The following is a 9,580-nucleotide window of genomic DNA, read 5'->3' as shown; positions in this document are numbered from 1 at the left end:
CATTTCAGAATAATAGCCTTCATATAGATAGAATATGGGAAAGAAAAATCATCAGAAGAGCAATGTGAGAGGCAGGGGCAAAGAAACAATCTGATTTGGGTAGAAATAATGCACTAGTTCAGAAAGACTGAGAATAGTAATTTCCTGGAGTTTTAGTCCTTGGTCTCCCATACATTGCCGTGAAGACTTTAACTAGCAACAACCTACAGCTGAGATGATAGCACTTGAGCTCAGAACTGTACTTAAACAGTGATTCAGAAAAGCTGTAGTTACGGACTTTTGTGCTAATTAGCCTCCTTCCCAGAATCTGGAAGACAAGCAGCATTTTGTGGGTTTTGAAACTTTCTCACTTTCAACAAGAAACTTGCTCCCAAATTGCATATGCAATTCTCCTTGTGTTTATTTCTGCTTTTGGAAAAGGAAATGAAAATCTATGTATTCATTCCTAGGAAGGAATGGAGAGAGATGAATGATCTTCCAGAAGACAACATGGAGCAGAAGTATTCAATTTTTTAGATAGGACTCTAGTGGGTAGAGTTTACAGTGTGACAACCGGTCTGTACACTGCAATTAGAAAAATGTTCTGCCAGAGGGAGAATGGAAAATGGAACGAATGTTACCAAGATTGGAAGATTTTATCACATTAGCCCTCCTGCATGAAGAAGGTAGAGGTTTTTTTCCTATTTCTTTCACATCTTCTTGCTTGAGTTGTGTGACCTGCTATGCTGGTTTTAACGGGATGTCACAGATCATTTGAGTGAAAGACAGATTTGGTGCACAAACCAGTTTACCATATTCCATATAACAGTGGGATAGTTGCATTGTCATGAAATAATCTGTCCTTAATTACATAATTAAAGCAGAAGTTGATTCGCTTCAAGTTAGTCTATAATGAGATGGCACAGAGAGCATATTCTTTCTGAAAATGTGTATCTTTTCCTTATGATCACCAGATTTTGATACATTGCTAGGATTTCAACAAGCTGGAGTCACTGAGAGAATCACATGAAGAAAAATTCGGAGTTCTTATGGTAATAGTCTCAGACTATTCCATTCATGTTAGTTATGATTTTCTCAAGATCTCTATGCACGTGTGGACTCACATACAATTACATAAGAATTCCCTTTTGTTAATCTTAATTGTCATTTAAAAAAAAGGGGAAGAACTGAAGTTTCTTGTCTTTAGAACCAATGTTCTGTGAGTGAATATACAGGTGCTTTACTTCAGTGGTTTTCTGTTCCTTCCCCCCTGTCCCCCAGTGAGGTCTCTATTACAAGAAAAAGAAAGGTGTTGCTTTATTCCTTTATTTGTTTTGTAAGTATTAACTCTTAATCCCTCAGAACTCTGAATCACCCACAAGAATATTTATTAGGAAAAAAGCGTGCTAATAAAAGCATTCAGAAAAAGTTAGAGAATGTGAAAGAGACATTTAATTTCCTAGAGACAGAGTCTGGTTTTATCTGGTTTTATCTATGCAATAGTTTTATTTTTGTGAGGGATTTTTTGCAGCTGGGGGAAAAAAAATCAGTGCCTGTCCCACTTTGTCTGAATACACATTACAAAAAGAAAGCTTGCCAGACAATGAAAAATGTGTCTTTTTCAAAGCATTTACTGCAAATTAAAGATCTCCTAATATATGAAATGAGACAAATATGTGCTTAGTCCAGGCTTCTAAAATAGAAGTGAGGAGGGTGGAATAAAAACCCTTCCAAATGGATTTTGTCAAAAAAATGTTCCACAAAGTGTTCCACAAAGATCTTACAGTGATGGGCTGAACAGCTGGAGGGTATTATATCACACAAGCTCTGGTAAAGGGCTGATTCTGAAAGCTATATATGTTTATCCAATAACTTGACTCTCTTCAAGCCAGGTTAAAACTTCAACATTAGTGCAGCTTGAAAGCAATCTATACATTTATGCCTGGTCTCCAGACTCCACATAACTTGCCACAGACTCCAATAATCTTGCAAAATGTTTTCATCCTATTCCTCCCATGTCCGGACTGTAGTGCCACACTGTCAGGTAGTATAGCATGAGCACCTGCCATTCTTTGTTTTTGTGCTTAAAAGAGTAAAGTTTTCATAAGACTTGCAAGTATTTTTACCACAGTATCTCTGATCAAGCCCTCTGACCGTGCAGCTCTTCACTGGTCCTGTTTGAAGTGTGTCAGTGCTACTTCAGGTGGGCAGCAAAGGTGGTTCAGCTGCATGAGTCCTCAGCGCAGCCCCGCAGAGTGCCTGCCTACCCCTCGGCAACACCTCTGATGGCTCAGAGCCACGGCTCTGTCACCTATCAGCCCTCCACCCACCGAGTTTAGAAACTGTGTTCTTTTTTTAGCATAGGTAGGGACAAGTGTATCTGAAAACATCTCATCGCCAAGTTTAAATGAAGGTCGGCACTCTCCTTTTCTAGGTCATTAATAGATGGGGTCCTGGAAACGCTTTGTGCTGGTTCACAAAGACAGGATGTCTGCAGGGAGACTGAGAGGAGATTCATGTAGCGACTTGCAGAGAAGACTCTGCAGGAAAGAGGGAATTCTTATATCTATTTTCTAACACAGAAGCCAAGGAAGTAAATGGTCTAAGTTTACTATGTACTGAGTTAAGGGAAAGTTCAGACCATGATGACAAAATTGTTCTTGCGAAGTTTTCTTGAGAGTGAATGGTGCAGATTCAAATGGAGAACTTTGCATTTGCATTCAAATGGAGAAGTGCAGACACTTCTATTGCATGTGTATTTCACACTGATTCAGTTTTGTGCAAATGAGCAAGCAAGGGTGAATAATTCCAACAATTAGTACTGTAAGAGCACGAGACAAAGATGAGAAGAATTTCTTGGTCTGCCATCAAATTCATTAAGTTGTGTCATTTTGATGCTAATGCTAAAATTTTTAATAATATGTATTTTCCATTGAGTCAGCTTCAAATTCTCATTTGAATGCTATGCAGACAGGTAGAGTATAAAACAGACAAAAAGTTTCACTTTCTTATTCTTTGTGGCTATGCACTGCATTGTGTACAGCAGTGACATTTTCTCAGATCACTAATATACTTTTTCCTTCATATGGCATGTAATTGTGTTATGACATCCTCTTCTCATTTTCTGCCTTTATGGTGCTCTTCCATGAAAAAATACGTTTGGGAATGGTCAAGAAATAGAGGTACCTGGAAGACTTAACAATTAAATAATGTAGTGGGAGGAGAAGAAGAAGTGAAGATATTGAAGAGAGAAAATATTTTCTACCAGTTCTGTTCTGATTCCTAAAATTTCAATTCTCATAGTGTCTATTCCTTTAAAGCTTCACCTGGGAGACTTCTAATGGTATCAAGTGAATTTCTTTAAATTGAAATTTTATTTACTTTTGAAAAGAACTTTGTTCATTATGCAAGAATAAATTAAGCATCTGTTAATTGTTCTTCTCCCTGACTCAATTAAATGTCATAAAGACATTTCATTTCACTAAATTAGGCATTTAAGCTAATAAACGAAAGGGCCAGATCCTGTTCCTGTATATGCAGATTCAGTGAGAACTGTAGTCCAGTCAGGTGTTTGTACCACATCCACTGCTGTTCCAGCCCAGATCCACGGAAAAAACCTTGTGTTTTTTCTGATGATGGGGAAGGATTAGAAACCCTGTTTATACAGGTCCAAAATGAAAACTGCTGTTATGACTGTTTGGTTGTCTAAGGCAATCTATTCAGCCTTACTGAGATTTGTATTATCTGTCATGAACCCCTTCCTGAAAGTTTCTAAGTAATTTTCTTTCATGACATAATAGGAGGAGTTTCAACCATTGAACCAACAGCTCTGTGACTCCTAACACCCAGCAAGTGTGCAGGTGGCCAGATTCAAAGGCTGCCTGTCCAGCATGGAATCAGATTCATATCTTCTGCCTAGTAAAACTACAGGGAACCCTGTGGTGGAGCAGCTCTCATTTCTTCCTTGAAGAACTACCACTTTCAATAGATATTGAAATGGTTTTTAGACCAGAGAGAGACCGAGCAGAAAGATGTTTTTTCTTGGTGATTAGGAGCGGAGTGATCAGTGTTCCCATCTGTTTTTCTAGTGACTGTTTAAAAATATTAATTCTCTCCACTCTTTCAGATCAGGTGGAAAAGACCTGTCGTATGTTCACATTTCCAGGGCTCGTTAGAAGTTAAATGAGGATTATTATATTCTCGATTTCAAAATAAGAAATAAGTGGGATTTTGGCTAATGTTTTTTGTGACTATAGCACCTGGGTAGAATTTTAGCTGTCAAAAAATAACTCTGTCCATGTTCCCAGTGTTTCTAGTTGTATCTAGGCAGCTTTTCAATAAATCCCCTCACTGAGTATTATGAATTTGCTTTTTGGTGATATTTACCTGTCTGTGGTCTGGGCTCTGTGCTTTGATGTAAGATGACCAGTAGTTACTTCCAAAATACTTTAATTAGTTTGACTATTTTATCATGAGTTCTTGTATGGCTTGGTTTGATTTGTCTGGAACTGCAGAAGCTAGTTTTCCCTCTGCATTGGCAGAAATCAGTAAAATGCTCAGTAGAAGACTGGTCTAAAATAGGAGAGGTAAATTTTACCTTTTATTTTTTAGAAGGAATCATCATGCTTGTGTCCTACCATTCCTTAGGGAAACTCCGAACAAAGTCTTTAAACTAAGTCTAATCCTGAATTTAATTTTTGCTCAGGAGACATTAATTTCATTTGTGGCTTTTCTGTAATAGTAAAATGCATCTTAGATTGTTAGAGTACTGTAGCAGTATAAGGGGTTTTTTTCCCCCTAATAGTGAAACAAAACAAAATTCAATTAAAACAAAACAAAGCAACACACATTCCTGACCTCCCTCCCCGCCCTAATTCTGCAAATAGTAGTAAAGAGTATGTCTGTAACAGGTGTCAGTTATGCCACCAGTTATACCAATCACTGAATGGAAATGTAGACAAGGAATGTGGATACCTCATGGAACTTCCCTTTTAAACCTGAAGCATCCTTTAAATATCTATTCTAAATTACAATTTTGGATATTCCTTTAAATTGGTATGTCAGAAAGACTTCCTTAGGTATTATTATACATGTTTAAAGATAAAGGGAAGTGACTCCAAACTAAAATAGTCAATGGCATATTCAGCTTGTTTTCCTTACAACTTGATTCTTTTACAATTAAAAAATCCAAAGCTGCCCATGAGAAACAAAACGTGTTTTGATTTCTGCCTTCAGTATTCTAAATGAGCAATGCCTTGCCAAAAATATTTAGTCACTTTGATGCTGAGATTCTTCAGATTCAGTCATTCTTTAGTCTGTCATTTTCCATGATCTTCCATACATCTCTCATTTTCTTTCCTTTCTTCCCTTCATTATTCCTAGGGGTGGGCAAATGATGGCTGAGTACTTGGTCTGATCAGTAGACCTCATTCTGAAAAATCCAGATATTTCATAGTTTTAGAGAGCAGGACATTTGCACTTTCTTCCATCCAGACAGGTATCTTGCATGGCACGTTTTAGTTCCCAGGGGAATAAGGTATTTTTGGTATCTAGGTATCTCTACAATAAACCTTTCATTTTGGAAAAATCTAGTAACTGCTGTCAGCACTCACTTTATGGTCCAGTATTTCAACCTGTATTCTGTCTGTGCTCATGTATCATTCCCAGTGACTCCAGTGGGAATGTCATTTCCGCACGAGAGCCGAAGGAGAAAGCACTTTGAGCTCAGTCTAATTTTCACTGAAGTTGGTCAGAAGCATCATACCAACATCGGAGTGCAGCACTAGGCAAAACCAACTGTCCTCCACTGCAGTGTTTGTATTTCATAAAACAACGTCTTCTATAAAAAATAAATAAAGCATTAGTAATACATACTCTGGTCTTGTACATTCATAATACGTTTCATTTAAAAATGAATTTTTTATGATCGACCCAGTGCTACTTGACCAGTATATTTATGTAGTCTAATTGCACTTACTGTAATTGGAAAAGCACAATTGTTATTGCTCAGTGTCTCTCCTGTGGCTGCAGTCCTGGTCCATGTTTTCTATAATCGAAACATCTGAAAGCCCACTACAGTTCTGTGCCATTCTCACTTCAATTGGCTGTCTTAAAAATCCATTGCCACTGTAAGAGTGGCACTTTACTAGGTTTCCAACATTTAAGAGTTACTAGAATTGGTAGGGATGATAAAATTATTTTTCTTCCTTTTGATGTGTCTTAAATAATGAATATTGATGGTTATATACCTGTGTAAGGCTTGAAAGCGTTCACTCTGCTTGTTTTAGTAACTGTCGTTGCACATATGAAAATGTACTTGCTGTGTACGCACAGAACGAGTCTGCAAAGCCAAAGTGTCTTCTCATCATTGTTGGAAAAAGGACCGTGTCAGCAGGAAAGTTTGTGTCAGTTCTTCTTCCATTTTGTCCATTTTTTCTGCGCAAGACTCCTCTCAAGTAACATTAGGGAGATTAATCTGTATACTGGCATTAAAGGTATCGGTGTTTGGTTCATGATAGGACTGCATACGGTATATTGCACAGTATGGGAAAACTTCAAGTAAGCTTAGGTCCGTGGCAGGAGAGGGCTATGTTTCCACTAGCAGCAAACCACTGGACTACAGCACCACTGTCTCCTTACACTGACAAAGCCACCAGCAGGAGAGGACATTTAGCCCACGAGCAGCAGGTGGCACAAACTGTTGTGGAGCAGGAGAAGCAATGGTGCAACTCTGCTTCTTTGTGACATATAGGAGCAGCAGAACAGGAGCGTAAAATTAAGATATTACCTGTTTTAATTTTCATGATATGTGCACAATTTAACAGATCTGAAAGCTATGGATTGTAGCTGTGAATGAGGGGTCCCTGAGCTGAAAATTGCTTTCGGAAGCAATTTTTCCTCAGGAGGAACTCTAGCTGCAGTTTTCCAAAGGCCAAATATACTGTTGGAGTTCCCTGTTGCTTATCTTGCTCATTGTCTCCATGTTTATTATTTGTTTTCTCATCTCCTTAAGTCTTGTGCCTTTGTAAGGACCAAAGGCAGAGGGGAGGTTTAAATGCACAGAAGATTACTAAAGAAAAGGACAAATAAAAGTTGGGTTTGGTTTTTTTCAGGGTGACAATTCACCCTACTGAGATACCAAATTAGCTAGATGATGAGGTATATTAAACCAAATAGTATAATTTAAGAAGGAAGGAGCGTATTCCATTCCTATTCTTCATTATGACTGCTGTCTGCTGATTGGTCAAGTTTGATTATTGCTGTCTCAAGAGTGACTTGGAGAGTTATTATTGTAGATGACCCTGATTTATTTCCTGCAAAGAGGGACAGTGCCTTCTAACTCCATGGATCTTTTGTGCAAAAGAACATTCAGACCCAGTACCACTTTAAAGAGCAGTAGCAGCAAAATTTCAATTGTCAAAAGTTAATGCAGACTCTTTTTGAAAGACATGAGTTCTGTTGCCATGCAGGTGTATATTGTATTTTTTAAGCTCTTCATGAAGAATGAGTTCTTACACAAACAAGACAGAACCCAAGCTCCTATATTTTATACCCTTATAGATAATGTATAATTGTGCATAATTACAGAACACTTTTATAATTGTACGTCTGCATTTTATATTCTAGAAGCTTTCATTTTGCAACACGTAAAATAGACAACTCATAAGCACATAATAAAATGTAATTTGTGTGGGCAGAATAAAAATGTGTATAGATGTGAATGTATAATCATACACAGGGCACCATATACCAGGCAAGCAGCACCATGAGTTGTGTTTAGATTTTACATTGACACATATGATTTCAATTTATACTACAGCTCAATTTATACAGAACTACTAAGTGATGCATCATGAATGTGCACTGGGAGCTAGCTTTCCAAACCTGAAACAAATTCCACTACAGCGGGAACCAGTCATGTTAAGTGTCTTGCAATAGCAGAACCCAACTGATTCTGAGATACCATGCACTCAGTGTAATTCTGTTCTTGGGTTGGTTTTTTTTGCAGTCATCCAATACTTTTCGTGCAAATTTATGAAAAAAAAAAAAGATAAATATTAGCTCATTCCCCTTGTACAGCGAATATTACATTTTTTCATTATTATTTACTTCTACAGAAGAATGCAAGGGAATAAAACAAAATATATACGACTTTCTCTAAGTTGTCATGAAATTATCCTACAAAATAGAGGTGAAAATGGCTTGTTTGTTACAGCTTAGACAACTATTGATACTAACCTCTTTTAGGGTCTGTAAGAGGCACATAATGAAAGCAATATTTTTTATTACACCTCTTGGAAATGTCTTGGTGACATTTAGCAGTCTTCAGAATGAAAACACTTTATTGCCTTACCTGGGAGTTCCAGCCTTTGTTACTTGGTGTTCTTGATTTGCTTCAAAATAACTTAAACAGTAAGCTCAGATTTTAGGAAGTTCTAGGTGTTCTAAATGCATGGAGACCAATTTCCTACTCATCAAGAGCCCTTTTGACCAGTTTTTTGACTATCCCTTCATCTGGCTTGTTTAGCTTGGAACTTGCCAGTTCAAAAAAAATTAAAAAAAAAACCTAAAATTTTTTGAGTGGGAACTAAATGATCCATAGAGGAGTAAAGCTCTCATTCAGAAGACTATTATGATTATCAGCATAAAAATCAATTCATTCTACCAAAGCAACAACGCTTACCCAAAAATTACTGATTAAGTACCTTGTATTTTATTTTGATTATTTTTTTTTAAGCATTGAAAACAGCTTTGGCCACAGAAAAGTTTTTTCCAGCCCCCATCACCTGATCAAATAAAAGATATTATTACCATCTTCAGCTTCTATTGCTTAAGTAACCAAGATGATTTTTCCACCTTTACAAGGAGGAAAATATTACTGAAAAAAAACCTGTAACCATTTTACTCCTGGATGGAGTCCTTAAAGACTCAAGGACTTATCATTAGTCCAGACATCTGCTTCACTTTGTCTTGTCTCTTTTGCAAGACCACAAATTACAACTTCTTCTAGACCACACTTGTACTTATGTGAAAACAATGACCTCACATTCAGACCTGCCACGTACGTCTGCCCTGGAGCACTGGATCATCTACTCTCTGTAACACTGTAATAATGTATTGTTGTTCTGTCACTGACAGTATTACAAGAATAGGTCATAATCCGGGAAATGTGTTTCAGGTAGATGGCATGCATGTTTTTTTAGCTCGCAACTGATAATTGTTCTTTCTGTGCAGCATGTAGATGATTACTGACATAAAGCTTGTGAAACTACACTGAACTACCCCTTGACAAGGTTATTTTTGGTCAATCTGACAACAACACACAAAAATTTTCTTTGATCACTCATTTTTGAAGCAGTTTGCTTTGTCAAGTAATAATGAGATCTGTGGGAGAGCAATGTTCAAAATTCTAGTTCAAATATTATTGAATACTTTTGAATGGGTAAAATGATTTTTGTAAGTCCATACATCATTAATAAACTAATTAGAATTCTTGATTTTGCCTCTGGTGTTTTATTCTATTCTCTAAGTGCTTTTAAATTATGTACAGGTCTGAATGGTCAGGTACACTTTAAAACTAAATTAAGACAAACAGGATTCT

The sequence above is a fragment of the Larus michahellis genome, chromosome 2, assembly GCF_964199755.1.
Source record: "Larus michahellis chromosome 2, bLarMic1.1, whole genome shotgun sequence".
In the NCBI taxonomy this organism is placed as follows: Eukaryota; Metazoa; Chordata; class Aves; order Charadriiformes; family Laridae; genus Larus; species Larus michahellis.
The sequence above is the reverse complement of the archived record's forward strand: the minus strand, read 5'-3'. Positions refer to the sequence as shown.